At 51.2% G+C, this 26,615-nt stretch overlaps 1 protein-coding gene and 1 long non-coding RNA gene across 4 annotated transcripts in view; one reads left to right on the top strand and one right to left on the bottom strand.

Annotated features, from left to right (window-relative positions):
* The window catches only part of LOC122381553 (cyclic AMP-responsive element-binding protein 5-like), a 122,602-nt gene that overhangs the window by 81,504 nt on the left and 14,483 nt on the right, over positions 1-26,615 (bottom strand). The gene's annotated exons all lie outside the window — the stretch shown is intronic.
* The window catches only part of LOC122381554, a 50,073-nt gene continuing 45,340 nt past the window's right edge, over positions 21,883-26,615 (top strand). Inside the window, exon 1 of the long non-coding RNA XR_006256541.1 lies at positions 21,883-22,015. This is a non-coding gene — a long non-coding RNA (uncharacterized LOC122381554). The remainder of the gene's footprint in view (positions 22,016-26,615) is intronic.

Genomic DNA, 26,615 nt, shown 5'->3' on the forward strand with positions numbered 1-26,615 from the left:
GTACCCATTGCATCATCAGAAGAGCTCTATATTATCGAAACATTTTCCTTTTTTCTTCCTATGTACGGCCCAGCCATTCTGTCCGTGACCGAGATGCAGAACGGTGCGGTTGCGGTCACCGCAGCCGCACAATGCAGTACCTATAGCCGGGGTGCGGTGTCGGGACGGTGCGACTCCCGTAATAGGCCATTGACGTATTGTCGGCGGAGGCTGGCTGGGGTGCTGGGAGCGCCGCCTGCGGTGCCGACGGCGCCGGTAAATAGACTCGGCGCCGCCGGCGGATGAGGCGCCGTGCCGGCCATACCGCAGTGGGCCGGAGCTGGAGGGTGTATTGAGCCGGCGGCAAGGCCGGCGTCGCCCCGGGGTATAAAATAGACAGACGTCGACAAATCCCCGGCCATAGATGGGACCGGACCCGGGAACGGCACGGGTGGGAAATATTGCAGGACATTTCGCAAAATTGCAGGACCGTTTTGCATTCTCGCGACGGGTGGGCGAAAATGTCCATAATTTAATATAGGGCAATAATGCAACGGCAGTGACAGTTCGGTTTCATTTTGCTCTCGCTGGACGATGGTGTCTCGGCTATCGCCTGGCACCAGCTGCGCACCATTCCTCTGTGCGTTCTCACCACTCTACCGTTGGTGCCCTGGGTCGCACTGCCACCACTGGTGCTTGGACGACCTACTCGGCACCGGCAATAACTAAGGTAACGCAGACGTATGGTCCCATGGGCCACATACCCGTCTGGAGACTGCCGCCAACTTTACAGGAAAGCGGGCCATTTAGGCTCCCAGGAGAGCCAAGTAGCGAGTGCTACACTTGACATTATTCTGCCCCTGGCGCTCCAACGCAACGCCGTTTGTTCGCGCTGAAACTGCGCACAGTAATTTAAAATACCAAAACATTTCCTTACAATTTTTGCTCTTATATGTCAGTATCACGCATACAAAGCGGTCTAACACATAGAGAGTAATTGCTATTCTTGGACTTCGCGTATTGTTAAAATAGTCAATTTTGTTTAAACCGAAATTATAAGCCTGTTCAGCATAAATGAACTGAATCCGTTTTGCACACTCTCCGAACATAAAAAACGGCATAGCGCATGGCCTCAGCTTCGTAATCGTGAGTAAATCGAATAAGACAAACGTCATCTAACGGATAGTCCACGGATCAAAAGGAACAAATCCGCACATAGCCTTCATCCAACCGTATTCCCGAATAAACACACGACTCCATGCGTTCTTAGCGACAGCGCCAAAAATAGCCCAACCGCGCTATTTAACCCAAAACCGCGCAGCGCCACGCAGACCATATATGGTATCTCAAAAGGAACTCGGCGCTCGAGAATTTACACCGCACAGATACCAGCCGACACTAATATGCCGAATATGCATGCAGATAACATATTTGGAAGGATTACAGTCGTGCAGTTAAGTCGGCAACCGCAAACAGCATATGCCTGGTCAAAGCTAAGAGTCAAGATCGAACGTAAAATACTTATTGATATTGCTTATTGATTGTCTTCATGGAGTACCGATAAATGTTAATATACGGTAATTGTGCCCGAAAGGCTATGGATGAAACTGTGGTGTCCTGTGGTTGCGTCCACCCGGAAGCCCATCATGAATAGCCTAGCACTTTGAAAAGTTATCAGCTTCCTCAATAACTCGGCTTTATCGAATGTTATCTTCAAAAAGTTGATGGCTTCATATGCTCCCGTCCAGAGGTGGCAAAATGTGGACTCGAGGACCCGGTCCAAAGAACCGGCCTGGACCCATATGGGTCCAGACCGGTTCCTGGCAATTTTCTGACGGGTCCCACCGGGTCTTACCATAAACCATAGATCTTGCACACTACGCCTAATTGCAAAATATGAAGTGAATGGAAATATAACATTTTCTTATGTATGTTCCTTTCCACACTGTAGCTCATCAGTATTCCCAGAGGGAAAAGGGCTGTTTTACATGATGCAACTAATGATTTCTACAAATGCTTTGTATTAATTGACTTTTGAGGAACGGGTCCAACTGATTCCGATTCCAACTTATACCGGGTCTGACTGGTTCCAGAAATGTCCAGCCGGGTCTGGGTCGAGTCTGGTTCCCAAAATTTTCACCTTTTGCCACCTCTAACCGTCACTGCACCGTGGCTCTGCTCCCTGATCGTTTGAGCACAGGACCTTGACGTGTCATATGGATTATCCAGCATTACCCTCGCCACTTATCAGCCAAAACAATAGTACACAAAGTCCTGTGAAGTTCCTGAACGCAATGACGTCACCACGAGTCAGTGACGTCATTAGTTCTGTACCCTCCCCACCTGCCCTCACGAGGAGGCGGCGTGGCGGTGGCAGGAGGGGGAGGGGGTGGGAGTGGGGGGGAGGGAACGGGGGGACGAGGGAGGGGGCGGGACGCGCCGGCAGCCTGGCTAATTGGTCATGCAGCCGGCTGATTGGCGCCGGTAACTACATTGGTTCGGCGGGCCCCGATGGATGGCGGCCAGCAGCGGCGGGACGGGGGTAGGGGGAGGTCACGAGGGTTCCCCGTCACGACCTCCAGCCAGCTCAGTCATTTGCAGGGGCGGTGCGGTGGCAAAGCAAATGTTAATTATTAACTTATCAAAGATGGATCTGGAATAAGAGCATCCCCAGTAGTGACATAATATTTTGACATTAAACTAAAATGCAGAGGGTCTTTAAAAAAATGATCGCAGACGGCTCGATCATGCAAAAATCGTATCATTCCTACAAGTGTGCTACAAGTTATCTTTCTCGATCCACATTTACATTAAAAAGTTGCGTGATTTGTATCAAAAGTTGTTCATTTTTCCTGAGTTAGTCATCGAAAGTTTGTTTTATTTCGATGTCAAGCTATTCCATCATCCCATAACAAGCTACTAACAAGCTACATAACTCACTCAATTACCATCAGTCAGCAATTCCAATGCACAATGCGGCGTGCCTCGGACACAGGAATTCGTAAATAAGAGCGTGCACCGAGCCTGCATTGATCGGAGTCCCACTAATCCTCAGTATCACCTTTGTAATGGTCGGGGTTACTTGTTAGCCTATTGTGATCCATATGGAGCGTGATAGTGGGCTTATGGAGATAATCATAATTGGACATCATTACAGTCTCGACAGAGACTAGGACTGAAAATAGCACATGATCAAAGCCTGCGACAGCTATAACACATTCTCGGAATACAGATTGGTTAATTTGGTTTAACCAGTAAATAATGAAATGGCGTGGATGCCAACTGAATCTTACACCCGTAATAAGGCCGTTGGTGAAATACGGGAACCAGTGCTTTGTAAAGTTGCAAAGTTGTTCTCAAGTTCTTGAGAGAGGACATCACAGACTTACTGCTGCATTTCAGGTGAGCTGCGCATGCAATAAACGAGCTACCTCGAAAGCATTCCGTATAAGTTCCCTAAAAAAAATATGTAACGGATGTAAGCAGGGATTCAGCAGGGGTTCAGCAGGGATTCAGCAGGAATCGACGGCCCCTACGATTTCGCTGAATTTTGGTGGAGAGGTGCAGAATGGTGTCCTCTATCGAAAATCCTAGTGCCAAAATGCGGGGAATCCATCAGGGGGGCCACAAATCCCAAAAAAACAGTATGCCCTCAGGGCACAATCGACGAACTTTGAAAACCCTACTTCTAGCCGTCAAAACAGCTAAAAATGCACGCCATTCGAAAGAGGACAAAATTTTACGTACAACGGTACCAAATTTAGGGGGCTAGCGCCCCCCTGAACCGAACAAAACAGCTTCAAATATATGGGCGCGGGAGTATGCCCTCGGGGCATAAATAAACGTTTTCAACAATTTCAGGCCTATAATATCAACAAAATCCAGCAATATGCACATCATTGGAAAGAGCGTAATTTCCCAAACAAAAAACACAAGTAACATTTTTCGATGGGGCCCACCTGGGGCCCACGGGACCCAATTGAAATTTGGGGCCCAATGGGGCGGCCCCTACGATTTTCTTCAAAATTTGCACAGACACTCTCCTGGGCCCCCTCTTCAATCTGGCTGAAGAAACCTACCGGGGAATCCAAAGGAAGGGGCCCAAAGAGGGCCCCAAAGAGGCCCTTTCTAAGTATTGCCCCTAATTTCGCGACCAACCCCGGCAATATGCACATCATTGGAAAGAGCATAATTTCCCAAACAAAGAACCCAAGTAACATTTTTCGATGGGGCCCACCTGGGGCCCACGGGACCCAATTGAAATTTGGGGCCCAATGGGGCGGCCACTACGATTTTCTTCAAAATTTGCACAGACACTCTCCTGGGCCCCCTCTTCAATCTGGCTGAAGAAACCTACCGGGGAATCCAAAGGAAGGGGCCCAAAGAGGGCCCCAAAGAGGCCCTTTCTAAGTATTGCCCCTAATTTCGCGACCAACCCCGGCAATATGCACATCATTGGAAAGAGCGTAATTTCCCAAACAAAAAACACAAGTAACATTTTTCGATGGGGCCCACCTGGGGCCCACGGGACCCAATTGAAATTTGGGGCCCAATGGGGCGGCCCCTACGATTTTCTTCAAAATTTGCACAGACACTCTCCTGGGCCCCCTCTTCAATCTGGCTGAAGAAACCTACCGGGGAATCCAAAGGAAGGGGCCCAAAGAGGGCCCCAAAGAGGCCCTTTCTAAGTATTGCCCCTAATTTCGCGACCAACCCCGGCAATATGCAAACATTGGAAAGAGCGTAATTTCCCAAACAAAAAACCCAAGTAACATTTTTCGATGGGGCCCACCTGGGGCCCACGGGACCCAATTGAAATTTGGGGCCCAATGGGGCGGCCCCTACGATTTTCTTCAAAATTTGCACAGACACTCTCCTGGGCCCCCTCTTCAATCTGGCTGAAGAAACCTACCGGGGAATCCAAAGGAAGGGGCCCAAAGAGGGCCCCAAAGAGGCCCTTTCTAAGTATTGCCCCTAATTTCGCGACCAACCCCGGCAATATGCAAACATTGGAAAGAGCGTAATTTCCCAAACAAAAAACCCAAGTAACATTTTTCGATGGGGCCCACCTGTGGCCCACGGGACCCAATTGAAATTTGGGGCCCAATGGGGCGGCCCCTACGATTTTCTTCAAAATTTGCACAGACACTCTCCTGGGCCCCCTCTTCAATCTGGCTGAAGAAACCTACCGGGGAATCCAAAGGAAGGGGCCCAAAGAGGGCCCCAAAGAGGCCCTTTCTAAGTATTGCCCCTAATTTCGCGACCAACCCCGGCAATATGCACATCATTGGAAAGAGCGTAATTTCCCAAACAAAAAACCCAAGTAACATTTTTCGATGGGGCCCACCTGGGGCCCACAAGACCCAATTGAAATTTGGGGCCCAATGGGGCGGCCCCTACGATTTTCTTCAAAATTTGCACAGACACTCTCCTGGGCCCCCTCTTCAATCTGGCTGAAGAAACCTACCGGGGAATCCAAAGGAAGGGGCCCAAAGAGGGCCCCAAAGAGGCCCTTTCTAAGTATTGCCCCTAATTTCGCGACCAACCCCGGCAATATGCACATCATTGGAAAGAGCGTAATTTCCCAAACAAAAAACCCAAGTAACATTTTTCGATGGGGCCCACCTGAGGCCCACGGGACCCAATTGAAATTTGGGGCCCAATGGGGCGGCCCCTACGATTTTCTTCAAAATTTGCACAGACACTCTCCTGGGCCCCCTCTTCAATCTGGCTAAAGAAACCTACCGGGGAATCCAAAGGAAGGGGCCAAAGAGGGCCCCAAAGAGGCCCTTTCTAAGTATTGCCCCTAATTTCGCGACCAACCCCGGCAATATGCACATCATTGGAAAGAGCGTAATTTCCCAAACGAAAAACCCAAGTAACATTTTTCGATGGGGCCCACCTGGGGCCCACGGGACCCAATTGAAATTTGGGGCCCAATGGGGCGGCCCCTACGATTTTCTTCAAAATTTGCACAGACACTCTCCTAGGCCCCCTCTTCAATCTGACTGAAGAAACCTACCGGGGAATCCAAAGGAAGGGGCCCAAAGAGGGCCCCAAAGAGGTCCTTTCTAAGTATTGCCCCTAATTTCGCGACCAACCCCGGCAATATGCACATCATTGGAAAGAGCGTAATTTCCCAAACAAAAAACCCAAGTAACATTTTTCGATGGGGCCCACCTGGGGCCCACGGGACCCAATTGAAATTTGGGGCCCCATGGGGCGGCCCCTACGATTTTCTTCAAAATTTGCACAGACACTCTCCTGGGCCCCCTCTTCAATCTGGCTGAAGAAACCTACCGAGGAATCCAAGGGAAGGGGCCCAAAGAGGGCCCAAAGAGGCCCTTTCTAAGTATTGCCCCTAATTTCGCGACCAACCCCGGCAATATGCACATCATTGGAAAGAGCGTAATTTCCCAAACAAAAAACCCAAGTAACATTTTTCGATGGGGCCCACCTGGGGCCCACGGGACCCAATTGAAATTTGGGGCCCAATGTGGCGGCCCCTACGATTTTCTTCAAAATTTGCACAGACACTCTCCTGGGCCCCCTCTTCAATCTGGCTGAAGAAACCTACCGGGGAATCCAAAGGAAGGGGCCAAAGAGGGCCCCAAAGAGGCCCTTTCTGAGTATTGCCCCTAATTTCGCGACCAACCCCAGCAATATGCACATCATTGGAAAGAGCGTAATTTCCCAAACAAAAAACCCAAGTAACATTTTTCGATGGGGCCCACCTGGGGCCCACGGGACCCAATTGAAATTTGGGGCCCAATGGGGCGGCCCCTACGATTTTCTTCAAAATTTGCACAGACACTCTCCTGGGCCCCCTCTTTAATCTGGCTGAAGAAACCTACCGGGGAATCCAAGGGAAGGGGCCCAAAGAGGGCCCCAAAGAGGCCATTTCTAAGTATTGCCCATACATAATTTCGCGACCAACCCCGGCAATATGCATATCATTAGAAATTCGATGGGGCCCACCTGGGGCCCACGGGACCCAATTGAAATTTGGGGGCCCCATGGGGCGTCCCCTACGATTTTCTTCAAAATTTGCACAGACACTCTCCTGGGCCCCCTCTTCAATCTGGCTGAAGAAACCTACCGGGGAATCCAAAGGAAGGGGCCCAAAGAGGGCCCCAAAGAGGCCCTTTCTAAGTATTGCCCCTAATTTCGCGACCAACCCCGGCAATATGCACATCATTGGAAAGAGCGTAATTTCCCAAACAAAAAACCTAAGTAACATTTTTCGATGGGGCCCACCTGGGGCCCACGGGACCCAATTGAAATTTGGGGCCCAATGGGGCGGCCCCTACGATTTTCTTCAAAAGTTGCACAGACACTCTCCTGGGCCCCCTCTTCAATCTGGCTGAAGAAACCTACCGGGGAATCCAAAGGAAGGGGCCCAAAGGGCCCCATCGAAAAATGTTACTTGGGTTTTTTGTTTGGGAAATTACGCTCTTTCCAATGATGTAAATATTGCCGGGGTTGGTCGCGAAATTAGGGGCAATACTTAGAAAGGGCCTCTTTGGGGCCCTCTTTGGGCCCCTTCCTTTGGATTCCCCGGTAGGTTTCTTCAGCAAGATTGAAGAGGGGGGCCAGGAGAGTGTCTGTGCAAATTTTGAAGAAAATCGTAGGGGCCGCCCCATTGGGCCCCAAATTTCAATTGGGTCCCGTGGGCCCCAGGTGGGCCACATCGAAAAATGTTACTTGGGTTTTTTGTTCGGGAAATTACGCTCTTTCCAATGATGTGCATATTGCCGGGGTTGGTCGCGAAATTAGGGGCAATACTTAGAAAGGGCCTCTTTGGGGCCCTCTTTGGGCCCCTTCCCTTGGATTCCCCGGTAGGTTTCTTCAGCCAGATTGAAGAGGGGGCCCAGGAGAGTGTCTGTGCAAATTTTGAAGAAAATCGTAGGGGCCGCCCCATTGGGCCCCAAATTTCAATTGGGTCCCGTGGGCCCCAGGTGGGCCCCATCGAAAAATGTTACTTGGGTTCTTTGTTTGGGAAATTACGCTCTTTCCAATGATGTGCATATTGCCGGGGTTGGTCGCGAAATTAGGGGCAATACTTAGAAAGGGCCTCTTTGGGGCCCTCTTTGGGCCCCTTCCCTTGGATTCCCCGGTAGGTTTCTTCAGCCAGATGGAAGAGGGGGCCCAGGAGAGTGTCTGTGCAAATTTAGAAGAAAATCGTAGGGGCCGCCCCTTTGGGCCCCAAATTTCAATTGGGTCCCGTGGGCCCCAGGTGGGCCCCATCGAAAAATGTTACTTGGGTTTTTTGTTCGGGAAATTACGCTCTTTCCAATGATGTGCATATTGCCGGGGTTGGTCGCGAAATTAGGGGCAATACTTAGAAAGGGCCTCTTTGGGGCCCTCTTTGGGCCCCTTCCTTTGGATTCCCCGGTAGGTTTCTTCAGCCAGATTGAAGAGGGGGCCCAGGGGAGTGTCTGTGCAAATTTTGAAGAAAATCGTAGGGGCCGCCCATTGGGCCCCCAATTTCAATTGGGTCCCGTGGGCCCCAGGTGGGCCCCATCGAAAAATGTTACTTGGGTTTTTTGTTTGGGAAATTACGCTCTTTCCAATGATGTGCATATTGCCGGGGTTGGTCGCGAAATTAGGGGCAATACTTAGAAAGGGCCTCTTTGGGGCCCTCTTTGGCCCCTTCCTTTGGATTCCCCGGTAGGTTTCTTCAGCCAGATTGAAGAGGGGGCCCAGGAGAGTGTCTGTGCAAATTTTGAAGAAAATCGTAGGGGCCGCCCCATTGGGCCCCAAATTTCAATTGGGTCCCGTGGGCCCCAGGTGGGCCCCATCGAAAAATGTTACTTGGGTTCTTTGTTTGGGAAATTACGCTCTTTCCAATGATGTGCATATTGCCGGGGTTGGTCGCGAAATTAGGGGCAATACTTAAAAAGGGCCTCTTTGGGGCCCTCTTTGGGCCCCTTCCTTTGGATTCCCCGGTAGGTTTCTTCAGCCAGATTGAAGAGGGGGCCCAGGAGAGTGTCTGTGCAAATTTTGAAGAAAATCGTAGGGGCCGCCCCATTGGGTCCCAAATTTCAATTGGGTCCCGTGGGCCCCAGGTGGGCCCCATCGAAAAATGTTACTTGGGTTTTTTGTTTGGGAAATTACGCTCTTACCAATGATGTGCATATTGCCGGGGTTGGTCGCGAAATTAGGGGCAATACTTAGAAAGGGCCTCTTTGGGGCCCTCTTTGGGCCCCTTCCTTTGGATTCCCCGGTAGGTTTCTTCAGCCAGATTGAAGAGGGGGCCCAGGAGAGTGTCTGTGCAAATTTTGAAGAAAATCGTAGGGGCCGCCCCATTGGGCCCCAAATTTCAATTGGGTCCCGTGGGCCCCAGGTGGGCCCCATCGAAAAATGTTACTTGGGTTTTTTGTTTGGGAAATTACGCTCTTTCCAATGATGTGCATATTGCCGGGGTTGGTCGCGAAATTAGGGGCAATACTTAGAAAGGGCCTCTTTGGGGCCCTCTTTGGGCCCCTTCCCTTGGATTCCCCGGTATGTTTCTTCAGCCAGATTGAAGAGGGGGCCCAGGAGAGTGTCTGTGCAAATTTTGAAGAAAATCGTATGGGCCGCCCCATGGGGCCCAAAATTTCAATTGGGTCCCGTGGGCCCCAGGTGGGCCCCATCGAAAAATGTTACTTGGGTTCTTTGTTTGGGAAATTACGCTCTTTCCAATGATGTGCATATTGCCGGGGTTGGTCGCGAAATTAGGGGCAATACTTAAAAAGGGCCTCTTTGGGGCCCTCTTTGGGCCCCTTCCTTTGGATTCCCCGGTAGGTTTCTTCAGCCAGATTGAAGAGGGGGCCCAGGAGAGTGTCTGTGCAAATTTTGAAGAAAATCGTAGGGGCCGCCCCATTGGGCCCCAAATTTCAATTGGGTCCCGTGGGCCCCAGGTGGGCCCCATCGAAAAATGTTACATGGGTTTTTTGTTTAGGAAATTACGCTCTTTCCAATGATGTGCATATTGCCGGGGTTGGTCGCGAAATTAGGGGCAATACTTAGAAAGGGCCTCTTTGGGGCCCTCTTTGGGCCCCTTCCTTTGGATTCCCCGGTAGGTTTCTTCCGCCAGATTGAAGAGGGGGCCCAGGAGAGTGTCTGTGCAAATTTTGAAGAAAATCGTAGTGGCCGCCTAATTGGGCCCCAAATTTCAATTGGGTCCCGTGGGCCCCAGGTGGGCCCCATCGAAAAATGTTACTTGGGTTCTTTGTTTGGGAAATTACGCTCTTTCCAATGATGTGCATATTGCCGGGGTTGGTCGCGAAATTAGGGGCAATACTTAGAAAGGGCCTCTTTGGGGCCCTCTTTGGGCCCCTTCCTTTGGATTCCCCGGTAGGTTTCTTCAGCCAGATTGAAGAGGGGGACCAGGAGAGTGTCTGCAAATTTTGAAGAAAATCGTAGGGGCCGCCCCATTGGGCCCCAAATTTCAATTGGGTCCCGTGGGCCCCAGGTGGGCCCCATCGAAAAATGTTACTTGGGTTTTTTGTTTGGGAAATTACGCTCTTTCCAATGATGTGCATATTGCCGGGGTTGGTCGCGAAATTAGGGGCAATACTTAGAAAGGGCCTCTTTGGGGCCCTCTTTGGGCCCCTTCCTTTGGATTCCCCGGTAGTTTTCTTCAGTAAGATTGAAGAGGGGGCCCAGGAGAGTGTCTGTGCAAATTTTGAAGAAAATCGTAGGGGCCGCCCCATTGGGCCCCAAAATTTAATTGGGTCCCGTGGGCCCCATGTGGGCCCCATCGAAAAATGTTACTTGGGTTTTTTGTTTGGGAAATTACGCTCTTTCCAATGATGTGCATATTGCCGGGGTTGGTCGCGAAATTAGGGGCAATACTTAGAAAGGGCCTCTTTGGGGCCCTCTTTGGGCCCCTTCCTTTGGATTCCCCGGTAGGTTTCTCCAGCCAGATTGAAGAGGGGGCCCAGGAGAGTGTCTGTGCAAATTTTGAAGAAAATCGTAGGGGCCGCCCCATTGGGCCCCAAATTTCAATTGGGTCCGTGGGCCCCAGGTGGGCCCCATCGAAATGTTACTTGGGTTTTTTGTTTGGGAAATTACGCTCTTTCCAATGATGTGCATATTGCTGGGGTTGGTCGCGAAATTAGGGGCAATACTTAGAAAGGGCCTCTTTGGGGCCCTCTTTGGGCCCCTTCCTTTGGATTCCCCGGTAGGTTTCTTCAGCCAGATTGAAGAGGGGGCCCAGGAGAGTGTCTGTGCAAATTTTGAAGAAAATCGTAGGGGCCGCCCCATTGGGCCCCAAATTTCAATTGGGTCCCGTGGGCCCCAGGTGGGCCCCATCGAAAAATGTTACTTGGGTTTTTTGTTTGGGAAATTACGCTCTTTCCAATGATGTGCATATTGCCGGGGTTGGTCGCGAAATTAGGGGCAATACTTAGAAAGGGCCTCTTTGGGGCCCTCTTTGGGCCCCTTCCTTTGGATTCCCCGGTAGGTTTCTTCAGCCAGATTGAAGAGGGGGCCCAGGAGAGTGTCTGTGCAAATTTTGAAGAAAATCGTAGGGGCCGCCCCATTGGGCCCCAAATTTCAATTGGGTCCCGTGGGCCCCAGGTGGGCCCCATCGAAAAATGTTACTTGGGTTCTTTGTTTGGGAAATTACGCTCTTTCCAATGATGTGCATATTGCCGGGGTTGGTCGCGAAATTAGGGGCAATACTTAGAAAGGGCCTCTTTGGGGCCCTCTTTGGGCCCCTTCCTTTGGATTCCCCGGTAGGTTTCTTCAGCCAGATTGAAGAGGGGGCCCAGGAGAGTGTCTGTGCAAATTTTGAAGAAAATCGTAGGGGCCGCCCCATTGGGCCCCAAATTTCAATTGGGTCCCGTGGGCCCCAGGTGGGCCCCATCGAAAAATGTTACTTGGGTTCTTTGTTTGGGAATTTACGCTCTTTCCAATGATGTGCATATTGCTGGATTTTGTCGATGTTATAGGCCTGAAATTGTTGAAAACGTTTATTTATGCCCCGAGGGCATACTCCCGGGCCCATATATTTGAAGCTGTTTTGTTCGGTTCAGGGGGGCGCTAGCCCCCTAAATTTGGTACCGTTATACGTAAAATTTTGTCCTCTTTCGAATGACGTGCATTTTTAGCTGTTTTGACGGCTAGAAGTAGGGTTTTCAAAGTTCGTCGATTGTGCCCTGAGGGCATACTGTTTTTTGGGATTTGTGGCCCCCCTGATGGATTCCCCGCATTTTGGCACTAGGATTTTCGATAGAGGACACCATTCTGCACCTCTCCACCAAAATTCAGCGAAATCGTAGGGGCCGTCGATCCCTGCTGAATCCCTGCTGAACCCCTGCTGAATCCCTGCTAACTTCCGTTACATGGCTATAGCCACTGTTTGGCTACCGAACGAATAAAATGAACGGAAATGTAAGAAATTCGAGAACATATCTGGCGCAAATCACAACTGAAACTTCGATCCCTCATTTCACTTGCCTTCAAAAATTTACTTTTTTAGACGCAATAGCACTGTGATTCATACACATTTTACACCGCCAGCATGATTGCCAAGGGTGCCGACATGTCTTGATTATAGCGTCACAACGCATGGCGTGCATGACTAATCTTGGCGGCAGGAAAACCAACAAAGGGGTTACTGTTTGCAACATTCAGCCTTTCAAGGCTACTCATCGGTAATCGCCGTATTACATATAAACATTTTCTCTTCGTGAAAGTAGTAAAGCACGAGCCGTGCCTGTAGAACAATAGGCAAGTAGGTAAGGTAGCATCCATACTGCTTTTGGCGATCGTAATTATCGATGAAACGCGCTATGATTTAATGTATCACGTTTCATTTGTAGCAAATCTCGTCTCTAGCCAGAGTCGCATTCAGAACCACGCATTACTTTCCTCGTCCCGCAATTCCATTTCAAGGCCACAACGATATATCAGCAAAGGGAATGAGAAATGCCAGAAACGCGCTGCGCACTAGGCGCCGTTTCGCTCACGCAGGAAGTACCATGGCTTATCTCGTCACCGGCGTAAAAATGCCCCGCTGAGAAGGATGTCAGCTGGGACGTAGGACCGTGTCGCTATCTTTCCTCGACCGGGAAGCCGGCAGACACCGGCGCGGAGGGCCGGACGGTGCACCGCGAGGCCGGCGGGCGCGCGGAGGCAGAAATAACGCCCCACAGCCGGCCGGCGCCCTTCTGAGTCACAGCTGATTCATACGTCATCGCCCACCAATCGGTCACGGTCAGCCTGGAACGGCCACCAGCCGACGCCGCAGGCAAATGCTACCAAAATAGTCTGTTGGAGCCACGTGAGACAAGGAAATGTCAGGTAGGCATCACAACATTCAACAAAAGCACCATCTCTCATCTCAGTCAGAAAACGAAGCGACTCAAAACATCGGGTGAGTTTCGACTGCCGACTGTTTCGTCTACCGACCGATGGGTACAGCTCACAGTGATGCAAATGGGGTTCACGAGTGGCCATAAATACCCAAAAGTCAAGTTTACCAAATTGAGTTAATTGCGATATGGCCGAGTAGACAAATGTTTGGGGCATCTGAAATCACATGGTTTTCATGTTTTTGTCAAAACCTGCCTCGTGTATAATCGTCAGAAGTTGTGACATTTTCTAGGTCGTAAAATGACGGTCAGACACTCGCAAGTTCAAACGCCGCTGGTTTGCGTTCATTTCGTACGAATTGAAAAAATTATGCATGAGAATGATCCCAAAGCCTTCTGCTTCTAATGCCGGGTCACAAAAAGCCGTATCTCATTTGCTTTGGCGGTAATCTGACTATTTATCATCACGTTGCAATCGCAGTTTTTTACTAAGAAAAAAATGCTTTCGTTTCACCTACAACACTTAACACAGTGTGTGCCCGTTAGTCCACCATAACATAGCCTTCCCTAATCATTTCTGAGTCGCATCGTTAAAGAGTTAAGGCGCTAGCACAGGGCTGACCGGCGCTACAGAGGTTTTTGTCCGGGCGGTCGGGTGCCGCAGTGGGCGCGCAGTGGGCGAGTGGGTGCCGCCGCGCGGCGTCCGGGCGGCGCGGCGGCGCGGCCGCCCGGGCCGCCCGCTGCGCCGCGGCACCCGACTGTGCCGGACGAAAACTTCTGTAGCGCCGGTCAGCCCTGTGCTAGCGCCTCAATTCTTTCACGATACGACTCAGAAATGATTAGGGAATGCTATGATATGGTGCACTAACGGGCACACACTGTGTGAAGTGCTGTAGGTGAATTGAAAGCAAATATTTTTGGTAAAAAACTGCAGTTGCAACATGATTACAAATAGTTAGCTCACCGTCAAACCAAAATAGATACGGCTTTTTATGACGTGGCATTAGAAGCAGCAGGTTTCGGGGATCATTTTCATGTATAATTTTTGCAGTTTGTATGACATGCACGCACGCTAGCGGCACTTGAATTTCAAGTACCTGACAGTCATTTTTACGACATCGAAAATGTCTCGACTTCTGACAATCCTACACGAGGCCGGTTTTGACAAAAACATTAAAATCATACTTTTTCAGACACCCCAAACATTTGCCTGACTGACCATATTACGATTTATTCGATTAAGTGAACTTGAATTTTGGGCCTTTTTCGTATTTATAGCCACTCGTGAACCCCATTTGCATCACTGTGCAGCTGTAGCGAGCCCGTCGGAACGTCGCCGGTGGTCCGCGGAAGGTGCGATCCACGTCGACGATAGTTTGTTTGCCGCACTGCCCCGTCGGTTGGTACCGGCAGCAGCCGCGCTGGGTGGGCTCCGGCCGACGTCAGAACCGGGCCGAAATCGGCCTCAGAGTCGGTCAGGTAAGGTATGTCCGTCGTTGGACTCTAGCCTGACTCGACTATATTGGACCATAAGTCCGTTCAGTTCTTCAATCCGGCCTGGTATAACTAGCATAAAAGAGCATCGACTCTAGACGAAGAGCCGACCAAAGCCGAGCAGACTCAGCAATCGGAGCGGAGAACTACATAAAACAGAATGATGTCACCTCTGTGTCCGTCCGCGATCCACGAAGACCCCGGCCTCCTGTCAGACATCGCGTGAGTGTGATTCAAAATATTATGCTTTGTGAAGTGGAATGACGTAAGTGGCCGGTACACCAGCCAGCACGACACGTTGCGTTCATGCGCATTAGATTTGACCAATTTAATTGTAGTTAAAATCAAGTTGGTATCCACTTGTCAGACAAGCCAAAGCAAGGTCAGTACCGCTTCATATCATGAGGTGACGAGCCCAAATATCTCACAAAGAACAGCGAGCTCGAATTAGGCGGCCGATTCCAGCTCAGCGCTCTTCCGGGTGAATCATTTCAGCCCTGACATCACTCCCGCTCGGACATCATTCCACGCGAGTCAGCTGTGCGTCAGCCCACTCGTCAGTCAGCAAAGACGTTCTTCCAAACGACCATCACCTTTCAGTGCACTCTCTGGCCCTCTGGGCTTCCTAACGCGGGCCAAACCAGGGTTCCAGGAGTCGCATACCAGTCGTGGTCAGCCGCAGCCGCTGGGACTCTCTCGGCCACCGCACAGCGCTGAGTCAGACAGAGGAGTGTCTTCGTTTCATCCCTCAGTTTCCGGACACCGTCCAATCCGACCGAAGCCACGCACGTATGCCTTGGAGCGCTGAATTGTTAAATGAACCTTGGCCGAACACGGCGACTTTTGAGGCAGTGAAAACGGAGGATTTCCGTTCCCGTTGAAAGCGATTTTTATAGGCATGTCAAACATACGCTCAGATGCACCTAAATAGCCTTTCCATCTGGTGAATAAATTTATGTTTGACTATCCTAAAAGGCATAGCCCGTAAGGTGGCCAATGACACACTGGTCTCCTAACCTCGCGTGTCTACCAGCGTCCAGCACAAACGAGTAGGGCGCAACGAGCAGCTAGGAGGAAATCGATCTGTTATAGCTTTGTCCTATCTTCTTTTTGCTACCCACACATAAAAGCAAGAATACTGAATTTCACAAACTGCGCCATTACACTACAAAGAACGCTGTCATGCCCCGAATAGAACTTCTGCCGGCCATTTCATCGTAAACAAAAGTTTTACGAGCAGGCAAATGATACGCAAAGCCCTTCGCCAGAAGTTGTAAAAATGCTGGGAGCCGGAATCCGACATTTCAACGATCCAGACAGCGAGTTAACGCCTCGGCTTTAGAGCGAGATCAGACCAATCTTGTCTGCTATTCCCAGGGAAAACCGGCAGCCGGTCTGAACAAACAAGAAACGAAAGGTCTGAATAAAATGGAACGGAATAACACACTCAATAATGGAGTTTTGTAGCGTGTTTGCAAATATCGAAAGCAAAGCGCCAGGTCTGGTCAAAATATATCAGATGCATGATAAGTAGCTTTCTATTGGGAGCGAGCTTCGAGAGCGACAGCAGCGTTTGGTGTTTTATCAAATCAATACTTCATCCCTCTGCCGGTCAAGCTTTCAGTTCACCCCTCACCCCCTCCCCGCCCCTGACCACCCGCAGACACCAGTGGACATTGTCGTTTGGCACCTGTCCAAAACATGTGAGCAGCCGCCCACCATCACACGATCCACTTTAGAGCTGACACGCGGCCTCAGAAAACACCGGTCACTAGTACCGACATCAATGGGGGAGGTCTAGGATCGTCCCAGGTCATCCCTGGACTATGTGACATTTCAGTGCACCAGCGACAATCTCCAGTGGCTCGCGCGAATGTCGGTTGCAGTCCGCGACCTTAAAGCTCGGCCACAGACGATGGGCAAACACAGCTGGACGGTGTCTCGCCAAAAGTGAGACACCGCGGTCACGACGGGTACAGGCTACTGTCTACCATCTAGGTAACCCCCCTCCCCATACCCCCGTGGTCTACGGTGTTCGCTGTCAGCAAACGAAGTCCACCGTCGACTGTAGTGTACACCGTCCTCCGTCCACCGATCAGCATTCAACGTCTACCATGTCCATCCACCGTCCGGCGTTCTCCATTCACCATCATTCCTCCACCATCCAGCGCCATATTACGATTACAGCGAGCTCAATTTCTAGTCTATCAGGTTTGCACCCGGAACCAGTCACCGCGGCACCAACCCCTTCCGTCACCCAGTCCCCAGCTCGTATCTGTTTTACAGTTGACAAAAGCAGCGGCGGAGCGGAGCGCTGAATCGGCATGGAGCTCGTTTCGGTGCTGGCTCAGCAATAACCCAGCAGTGGCTGTCCCGAACCGGGGCTCCTGTGTGCTAGGTTCAGTGCACTGTATGAATACCGTGCATCGGTCGCCGTGTGCACGGTTGCACACGAATGTTGCACGGCTCGAAGGAGACTGATTCGGGACAGCAGTGAAGGTGAGGACTAGTGAGGTGCTGAAGTGTCAGATGTTGAAAAATAAAGTCGGTTGAACAGGCGACACCAACACTGGCACGTCTTCCAAGTTCCAGCTATATAGCCAGATTGTAAGCCGGTCTCAAAACTTTTTTATTTCATTTTTTTTAAATGCATTATCTCCGATTAAGCTAGTAACTCAAAATGGCATTACTCATGGCACCATATCTCGGCCGGTCCTGCTCAATGCTCGCCAGAGTATCCCTCACCCAGAAACCCCCGACCGATAGCTATCAGCTCTTCCATCACCACACCGCTCCGGCCTACAGAGACCGCCTCAAAACTCGCCCCACAGATCTACAGCCGCTCCGAGCCCGCGCGTCGGTACCGTCGACCGAGCCCGTCGGAGTCGACGGTCCCACCGGCGGCGGGCGTCGACAGCGGATCTGACAAATCGGGCCGTCCCCGGAGACGGGATCCGACAAACAGCAATCATAGGACAGGCCCCGGGGCGACACTGGGCCAGCCCGCGCCGTGGGGCATCCAGCAGCGCAGGCTGGAAGGAACAAGGCTCCGAGTCTAGGTCGATATTCAGCTGATCCGGAATGAGCGACATTGGCCTAATCGCTGCAGATGATGTGGTGATGATTTTCGTGGGATGTCACGGTAAGCCCTATTCGCAGATGTTGTTTTGCAATAAATATGTGTTGAAAAATACAGCTGTCTAACTAAGCTACTCATCAAAAGAGCACCGACATCGAAGGACCGATCTCCGCAAAACTGCTGATGCCTTCGGACCTGCCTCAATATTGACAGATCCTTCAGCACAGTATCCGCCCCATTCCGAGCACCCCTAACGGTCCCGCCTCCGGCGTCACAGGGCGTGGCCACACGTCCTGCCGTCCCAGTGCGGATGTCCGGACTCCGGGCTCTCCGCCCTCCCGACACATCCTCACCCACCCCTTCCAACACACCCTCATCCCCACCCATCCCCACAGGCACTCACTCAACCTTCCCAGCCTACCTCTCAACCACCGCCGGCTCATTTCTGTCACATCTCTGTCCGTCTCCGGACATATCTCACCGCCTAAATCGCCTTTGCTTCAACCTCTATCCCACCCCATCCAACGCCTTTGTCGCAATGCCATTCATCGAGACCTTATAAGGTCTCAACATTGCTTATATATAAGTGATCTTAACATTATCTATGTTCACATTCGCTTTATTTCCGAATCCGCCTTTGACTTCACATCAGCCTCCAAAAAGCCTTCGTCTCCGCCTACCAGCCTCCGCCTCCGCCCCGCCCGACCCGGCGGCGTCGGCGGCGACGGCGACAGGCGTCCTCCACGGACCGTCGCCCGTCGGCAGCGGTGCCAAACGACGCGCTGCGACGGCGCCAGACCGCCCAGCACACCGACGCGCCGCCGACGCCGCTCGTAGTCGCGTCCGTCGCGACAGAATGCACAAATCGAGCCCCCAGTCGGCTTCTGTTTATGGCTCCGTCTGTCAGGCCGTGGAAGTGTTACAACTGTCTGTCGCCGGAGAGTGGAAACCCGGCGAATTTCGAGCTCACACATGGAAGTGGTGCTATTTTTGCGGTGCGAGCTGAAAGGCTCTGCCCTGAGGAGCGATGTTGGGCGGCCTTTTTCCGCCGGCCGCGCTGACAGCTCGAGACGGAGTCCGGTGCCAAGAACGGCGAGCGGCGCATAGCAGTCGGTCTGGGGCCTGGGCCCCACGGCCCTCTGCCCCCAGCTCTCACCTCTGCACAACCCCTATCGCTCTACCTGCAGCAGATAACTGTGGTCCCTGGTCGGTTAAAGTTGCTAATCCACACGAACGTCTCCCCTTCCCTCTCCCCTACACAACCCTTGCCCCCCCCCCCCACTTTACCTAACAGCAGACAGCTGTGGTCACTAGACGGCCAGAGTCGCAGATCCTCATAGCCCTCTGTCCTCCCCTCTCTCCCTTCTGCACAAACCCACCACTCTACCTATAGCAGATAGTTGTGGTCACAGGCCGGTGACAGACACAAATCCCCATCGTTAGCTGCCCCTCCTCTCTCCGCACACAACTGCTGTTTAGCCAGGATTCAGGAAGTCATAGTCACCAGTTAGCCTGTGACGTGGTTCCGACTGCATGAATCTGCAAATCAGCTTGCATGCAGCGTGCAATGTGCATGGGGAATCCCGTATGAAGGCCTGGCACGGATCACATTTGGGACATGGAATATGTTAACGCGATCATTTGGACACCAGGGCCTCGTTTCTTAAAAGGAATCATTTACGGCTTTCCGTCAATTATGCCAGATTTGGCGTATTTTAGGCCAACTCTGCTTGTATAACAGGAAGGTAGGTCGTTAGCAAAACAAAAAGTAATGTAAGGTGCACGACCAATTTAAGAAAAGTTTATGCAAATATGCAGCATTGTTTAAGAATCCGTCGTTGTGGTTAATGCCTGGCAATTCCCCTGCAAGAAAATCTTACCCAAGCACACGCAACGAAAATCACGCCTGTTCAGGGTGTCTGATCACCAGTGGCTAACAAAGCATCTCAATTTGCGCATCCCTCGTTTCCCGGAACCAAAGCTCACACCTATTCCCCGTGGGACTACTGGCAATACCAGACTGGAGTGTTTTCCACGCGGAGCTGCGGTGGCTGCACCTGAGTCCATTGTGTCGCTCAGGTGTCCAGGGAGAGACAGTCAGTAACAATCGATAGCTTGGCCACAACTAGATTGGCTGCGGGGAATGAGATACAGATAGCAAGATGCGGGACATCGCTAACGATGAAAACATCCGATAACGATGTCTCATTAGAAGAAGTCACAAAATTAAGCCATATCTTGTCATATCTTGCCATATCTCGCAAAACCAGCAAAATGAATAAAATAGGATCACAAATGGCAAAAACAACTCAACAATCAGATGTTGACGAGACGTCATTTTAGTTACCTTTGCAATGAGTAGCCTGTAGCGCCTTCCAAGCAAAGCTCTAAAGCTCGTTTGATTGACAGAATAACAAAATATCCGATCACCACAGAAGCCAGGTGTGCTAGAAGGCTTTGCGACCATTCGGGCTACAGCGCCTAACCAAGTGTAAAAAGGAAAACATGTCAGATGACAGCCAGCGTGGCGGAGCAGAAAAGCAGAATGACTCGCCAGAAAATCGGAGAATAGCAGAGGATGAAGGGATAAATGGTGCAAAAAGGAAGCAGGAACGAGAAGCAAGGAGAGGGAGAGAGAGCGAGAGCGAGAGCGAGAGAGAGAGAGAGAGAGAGAGAGAGAGAGAGAGAGAGAGAGAGAGAGAGAGAGAGAGAGAGAGAGAGAGAGAGAGAGAGAGAGAGAGACAGAGGACAGAGGACAGAGGACAGAGGACAGAGGACAGAGACAGAGACAGAGACAGAGACAGAGACAGAGACAGAGACAGAGACAGACAGACGTGTCTGATCAAGACGGAGCGATGCAGCGGCTGGTTGATGGGCGGAACATGTGCTGGGAGAGTATGGGGAGTGGCTGTCAGGACAGGGGGCGGAACTACGACGTGCAGGGGGCGTGGCGGGCGGACGGGAGTAGATGACGGAAGAGAAAAGAGGGAATATCAGATATCGGTAGGGAATGAAAGGGAACTTGGCGGGTGAGTCGATAACGGGGCACCAGTATAACGGGATGACTAAGGCAGCAAATGTTAAAATGGAACACACCGTTTTAAAACTAAGCCCTTAGGTATAGTCCCCAAATTCCAATGAATTCAACAACTATACCTCGGACCAAGAGCTAACCTCGCACTACCGTAAAACTCAACAACGCTGCTGCAGTGCACCCCCGTAAAACACAGCCCCTTCCCAGCCAGACCCTCATGGCACGGACCGTTTATCCGTCTCTCCGGCGCGCTGGCTTCAGTTGAGCTCAGCGCACCGGCGGCGGCACGCGGCGTCAATATTGCAGTGGGCGCGCCGCGCCGTCGGGATCGATCACCGGCCGACGGCGCCGGCCGCGTGCTCGCCCTCGTCGTTGGCGACGAGCCGGCCGAGCGACGGCACTGAGAAGCCGCCCACGCCGCCGTGCTGCATAGATTCGACGGTCGGCTGGGCAGTGAGCGGAGTGCAGGGCAGATACCGGTGACGGCAGTTCAGTGAGAGTTTGGGGAAAAGGTCAGTCTGAAAGCTGGAGGCTGTCAGTGGATTGGATCCGACTTAAAGCACACGTCCGACCCACGATCCGACCAGCCCGGCTGCGCGACCTTGAAACTGAACCAGACTACTCCGACGATCTGCACCACTCACCGGTCACCGCGTCCAGGTCACCAGCAGGTCACCTCCGCACCAGCACCGTCCGTCACACCGGGCACCAGCCGCACCCTCCGCGCCCGGCGCACGGTGGGTCGGTTTCGCGCGCAGGCTGATCGCCGTGGTCCTGCAGTAAGCCGACTGGACGCGCCCGGCGCCCGACGGCCGTGCACCGCGTCCGAGCCCGACCGGCACTGCCCGGCGACCGCGGCCGGTCCGCAGCGAGCGCGAGCGACTGAAGCGGGGCTCAGCCGGGTCCAGGCGGGGCCGAGCCGGGCCACTGCCGCCCGCGGCGCCTGTGACCAGCTAACGGAACGGATTGGGGAGCGCAGGGAGGACCGGTGCTGTGTGCCGTGTGAGAAGAGCCGAGCAAGGTCGCGCGCCGTGGTGAGAAGGATCAGAGATCAGATACGACGGCCGGATAGGATCTGACGCAGCGGTGGGATACGGCGGATAGCGGCGATCCGGACTGGATACGGTGAGTTACTGCTTGTTCTGGCCAGAGCTTGCAGTCTTTGGTTGCAGCTCTGTCATTGGATAGGGCGAGTGTCTTGTGATAATGCTCAAGTAAGTCCAATGTTGATAATATTGTTTGGCGATATTCATTCGCACAAAAATGTATGTAAATGCTTGAAATATTCCCCATTTCACCATATTAACATGTTCCACTTTCGCAATTTAAAAACTCATACACTTTTCTTCGCGAAAAAAAATGGATTAAAGCCATCCAATCATCTGCTATTTGAATTTGTCCTTGAAACCCACAAATGAGACTCTTCCCCATTCACTGAGACCAACTTCGAGTCAAATTGGCTGCGAGAGCGAGGTATCTCCAATTCCATCGCCGTTTGTTATTCGTCCAGACTGCAATTAGATGCAAATATAGGTACTCCTTCCTCTCCCATCCTCTCATCCTGGCAGCGCGCAGGCGAGCCAATAACCAATGGGTGACAACTAATGCCTGCAATTGTAATTATTGAGATGCAGAGAAAAACTGCTGAGTCATCGCAAAGTCCACAACTTTCAACGATACGGCGTAGTGTCCTGGATGGATTATTCTCACATAATGAAGTGAATTTTTTCACACCGGGCACATCAGTAGCAAAGTAATCTTGGGGCACATGGCGAGTTCCAAATGCACCACCCATTTCATCTAACCTAACGCCACGCCCGGTAATTCAGGAAACACGAGAATCTTCCCGGCAGTTTGCCGTGTCCAAACACCAGCCATGTCACCGCTCTGTCACCTACAAATGTAAACACTCCATTAACCCGACAGACTAATATCAACACTGGCCAAACTCCGCAACGATATCCGGTCCCGTCTGGCAGAGAAAAGTTCCCACTCGACAAACCAGAAACAGGCGCCATTCGTCATGACATCAGACGACCTTGAGAACAGCGCTGCCAGCCAGGACACTGTCCAAGTCGGGCGCTAAAATAACCATCGAGAACCAGCCCGTAGGGGTCACTGGGTGAATACAAGCGATGCCTGGGCCAACACAGACCACGGGCGGACCACTGACCGCCTACAACCCAAGGTCATACAACACCCTTTCAAAAGGAACACTGATATGGTTCAGCCGACATGACCACTGAAACCTGCAAAAGGAATCTTTCACGTGGATGACGTCAAACAGCCAGTGTAAAGACGGTGCACACGGACCATTCCGTGATCAGTTAGTGCAGAAATAAACATGGGAAAACGTGCATATTGCACAATGCACAATGCATGTTTCGAGCCGGTCCCAAACACGTTAGGATGGGTTCCCACGCTTAGCTGGATCAGCACTAACACCCCAAACCACATCCCCGAAAAGGGAACATCTTCAATCATGTAAAACCGTTTCTTCTTATCTGCCCGGTACCGCCCCTCCATTTGTACCGATTGGCTGGATTGAGCCGGGATGGGCCGGGCCGGGGCTGCCGGAGGCGGCGTCTGTGGCGGTCGGCCGGCCGGTGGCTGAAACAGTGCCGCAGTAGCGCCCCTATTGATCCCGCCGCTGGCTCTGTGGCCCGGCCGCACCGACACCGGCCGCCGCGGGCTATAGCCGCCGACCGACCGGCCGTACAGAGCTGTGGCCGGCACTCGGCGCTTTACGGCCGGTCGGCGGGGGCGGAACATGGCTCCAGCTGCGACCGCGGTGGTAGGGTATATTGTGGACCTTTGGGGTAAAACTCAGAGCATGACACATAAGCGGTCAATGGCAAAAGAAGAGGAGGCGCACTTTGCGTATCAACATCAATAAGCATTCCCTGCATTCTCAGCAGCCCTGCAGGTTACAAGACACATTTTTTTGTATCTTTAAGTGGCGAAGTGCTCGCACAATCATCCGCCACGTCCCCTACACTTCATCAAGGCGGCGGCACAGGCTTGGCAAACTGGATTAACTGGATAAAATGGATGATTGATATTCATAGATTAGCGACGCGTGAGGGGAATATAACGTCCCTTAGGAGGTTTAGGTCAAGCAAATGATGAATGAGGAAAGGATGTATGTACCTTGCAACCAGTAAATAAAGTGGGAGACTACTAGTAAAATGTGAGGTTCTACCGTCAAAACGTTATTAATCTACGTAGCACATAGGCACATAAATGTTGGACTTAGGTATAGGTGGACACATGCATTATGCAAGTGAACATATCACCTTTCAGATTGTCTAAAGACTAAAAGTGATCTTTTCCAGGCGAGACAGTTAGTTTAAGCCGACAACATCTGTATTTATCTCCGTATATCAAATAAAGCCTGGCATAACTATGGAAAACAACTTTGCTATGCTTAACATCTGATCTGGTTCATAAAAATAAACTATCCACAAAATTGCGGTAAATACCCAGACTAGAGAAAGGCTATTACCCCGATCAACATGACATTTGCCAAGGTCGTTTGACTGCTACATTGCCAACCACCACAAGAAACGCAGAGAATGTACCCGACCCTGAGACAAATTACTGAGGAATGTGAGTGGAATGGCTCGGAACTCCGACCACAAAATCCCTGGGCACCTAATGTTTCACGTAGAATGTCGATTGACATCACCGATATGAGAAAAGATATCCCCTACACCTAATCATTCGTCACTATGATAAAAAATGAAAAGTGGAAATGAAAGGGGAGAAGACAAAAGAGGAAATGAGAGCGAGAAAGGAAAGGACGAGGCAGAGGGAGTTGAGAGTTGGGATCTTGAATTGATCCAATGTTGAGACTTCAGTGTTTTACGTTCCAGCAGCCGATGAGGTCTTTCTGTACAATCATTTGCGGGTTTGAGTGAAAATTTTACTTTCACGACAGATCAAAAATGAATACGACGCCAAGGCATCAATATCAATGATATCTTATCGGACATACAAAGCCGTTACTGAGAGTTTCCAAAATTAAAATAAGCCAAAAAGCCGCCGCCCAAATATCACCGCGCACGTTACAAAAAGCGTTGTCACAGAACAAAGGGAACGGCTCGAACACAAGACGCGATACTTCGGGCGAATTATAACTCGAAGTACCAATTAAATTAGCGTCCTTACAAATCAGTTTCACGCAGCTTCTCAAAGCGAAAACAGACAAAACGTTTGGTTACCAGGCCGTCATTAACATTTCATGCGATTTGTCCGGGAGTATCTGATTTCCCCAGGGCCCAGTTCATGCAGTCCAACGCGAGTTGTCGCCTACTTCTCACATAAACCCTAACTTTATTAGTCCGAATGACAATCATTTACAGCGTTTCATTTCGAGCCCAGAATATTCACTCAATTCAAGACTGGCCTTCTCGCAACTTCTCTAGCTTTACCATGGTTCGAATGAGATGCTCCGCCACACATGCGCATCATCTGAGCTGGAATAATGCATGGCACGCGTCTGCACACGCCCCTCCTGATCGATCCATCCCCGGAGCTGCATCGTCTTCAGCGTTCGTTTATCAACCTTCAGAGAAGAGTGTAATTATCCCCGCTAGCTGCAAATTACGTCAGCTCTAAGCCACCCAACACCAACGCGAGCAAAGTAATTTCCTCCCGAAAACTTTGCGGGAACATTAATCACCATTTGTGCTATTTTTCACCGCACGATAAAGGGATCGTGATATTTTGTGGGTCGTCTGTGTGGACCGCCCTGCCGCTACCGCACGGCCGACCCAAAGCACCGACACCGATCAATGCCGACGAAAGGCAGACCGGCCGCGCCCGGCGAGCGTGTGATAAAGCTTCACGTGAGCCAAGGTCCACTTCAATGGCCCCCAGAGCCGGCCACATCGGGGCCAACACGGTGGGAAATAAGGGTAATGTGCGCTGGTGCACAGCGGAATGCGACAACAGCGAGCCTGGATCAGGATTAGTAAATCGAGTCGTGTGGAGGAGCTTTGGGGTGGTCAGGGCTTACATGCCGCGGAGCGCATGGTAACTATCAGGGCCGATTTGGAGATGGGGCGATAAGCCGACCGGAATAGTGAAATGGCGTGTTCAGTATTGCATTACAAGCATGTGTTGTTACTCGCTGCACATCACGGTAAACTTAGCAGACGCAAACTGAAGTAAAACAAGTCATGTTGATGTTGCAATAGACGAGTTTTAAGGCACACTCCAAAGTGATGTATGTGATCCAGTTGTGTGTACCAAACCTAACGAGCCTTTGCTTTGCTAACAGCCATTTTTTACTATGGAAGATGTGGATCGAAGACAAACATATCGCAGCGGCCAGCGCTGTGAAATAATCACACCCCAAGGGAGGTGAAGAAAATGTATCAACAAATAAATGTAGCACACCCTGATTTACATCTTCCTATTACGCAACAATATTGCAACTTACGATTTAGTATTTACTGCGAGGAAACATGAAAATGTTCAAGAAAATTTGTAAAATCTATCAGCCTCTAGCGGCTAGCCCCTGCCCAATCGCTCTGTCAAGATCGTCCTCAATAAGAAATCGGATTACCGTGCCTTATGCTTGAAAGAATCCGCACAGCAACAGCAAAGCAGCACGCATAGAACATCCGGACGTAGTCGATGAGCAGAGTGAAATCTGGCGCCAATCATCGGAAACTGCTGCTGTTGGTAGCAACGCACCTGCCAGCGCAAAACTCAGAGC

The sequence above is a fragment of the Amphibalanus amphitrite genome, unplaced genomic scaffold (genome assembly GCF_019059575.1).
Source record: "Amphibalanus amphitrite isolate SeventyFive unplaced genomic scaffold, NRLGWU_Aamphi_draft 000122F_arrow, whole genome shotgun sequence".
Lineage (NCBI taxonomy): Eukaryota > Metazoa > Arthropoda > Thecostraca > Balanomorpha > Balanidae > Amphibalanus > Amphibalanus amphitrite.